We start from the raw sequence: 1651 nt of genomic DNA, 5'->3' as shown, positions 1-1651 counted from the left end.
ATGTGATATTAATTATATTGTTCAATAATTTCCACAGTCTGTCTGATCACCTTTTTTATGAATAATAATAAATATGGATCTCTTTCCCGTCAGTTGGCTAAGTGATAGTCCTCCTGATTTCTTGGCACAACATGGTGAGCACGTCCAGGGCAATGTCTGGTTTTTGAAATATGTCAATTGATATGCCATCAATTCTTGGGGTCTTGCTTTTTACCAATTCCGTCAGAGCTTGAACTTCCTCCTTCATCACCGTAGGCTCATGATAAAATAATTGTTTCATGAAATTCTTTTGTGTCAGCCAATTCTTTTTGGGACAGTAACTCTGTGTATTCCTTCCATCTTCTTTTGATGTGTCCTGAGCCATTCAACAATGTGCTCTAGGCTGGTAACATAGAAGTTTATAATATGTTGAACTGCTAGCTGAGAGGTCAGCACTTCTCAAGAGAAATATAAGTCTGTCTCTGTTCCCACAAGACTTATACCCTAAGAAACCTACTGGAGGGTCACAATGCTTAGGAATTGTCTTGATGACAGCGGGTTTGATTTTTTTTATTTTGGCTATTGTGATTAGGAGAGAAATTCAGTATATATTAAAAAAACACCCATCTAGAACTCTGACCATAATATGCTAAATAAGAAGACAGTCATTAAGGCCACTTACTATCTGATTGTGTTTAACATCCAGGGTAGGGAAACAGGAAACAGACTGGTGTTTTTCAGGGGCTAGAGAGAGGAGAAAACAGAATGATTGCTAACAGGTATGTGGTTTCTCTCTGGAGTGATGAGTATCATGGAATTAGTCATGAATATTGCACGACTTTGCTGTGCAATATGTTTGTGAATATACAAAAACCCACTCAGTGGTACTCTTTACAAAGGTGATTTTTATAGTATGTGAACTAGATTTTAATTGGAAAGTTGGTAGGTTTTTTGGTTGTTTTTTTTTTTTAAACAAACAAAACCAAAACAACTCAAACCCATTACAATATAGTTGTTGTTGTTTACTATAGAGTTGGGATTCGCTCATAGCCGATCATCCAGTGAGTTTTTCTATCATTGAGCAGCTGGTGAATTCGAACCTCATACCTTTGGGTTGGTGGCACAATGTCTTCTTGTTGCCATTAAGTCAATTCTGTCTCATGGTGACTCCAAGTGACCCCATGTATGCAGAATAGGCTTTTCAAGGCTTTGACCTGTTAGAAGCAGATCATCAGACCTGTCCTGCAAGGCTCTCAGTGTGTTTGAACTGACAACACTAGTGTTTGCTAGTAGACAAGCACTTAACATCTACTGAAAGCTAATGAGTTTCTAAGCTAATTTTCTCTGTGGAATCTCTCTGCCTTCTTGACCTGTTGTTGTGGATCATCAAGTTGGAACTTACCTATAGCTGACTCTCCAGCAGATTATCAGAGGCAATAAACTACATGGGAGAAGAATGCCCATCCTCTCTCCATGCAGTTGATGGATTTGAACTGCATGCAGTTTCCTACCACCAGGCCACCAAGCTCCCCTCAGCCTAACAAGAAGTAAGTATTATCTTATTGGAAGACTGTTGGGAGACTGAATCTTTGTCTAGGCAAGTCATTTGTGATAGGATAGCTACACTGTTAAATGTCAACCTAACCTGGAGGAAGGATGGAAGTTATACAAA

This window comes from Elephantulus edwardii, unplaced genomic scaffold, assembly GCF_000299155.1.
Source record: "Elephantulus edwardii isolate Elephantulus edwardi_28Jun2011 unplaced genomic scaffold, EleEdw1.0 scaffold00220, whole genome shotgun sequence".
Taxonomy (NCBI): Eukaryota; Metazoa; Chordata; class Mammalia; order Macroscelidea; family Macroscelididae; genus Elephantulus; species Elephantulus edwardii.
Note: the sequence above shows the minus strand (reverse complement) of the source record.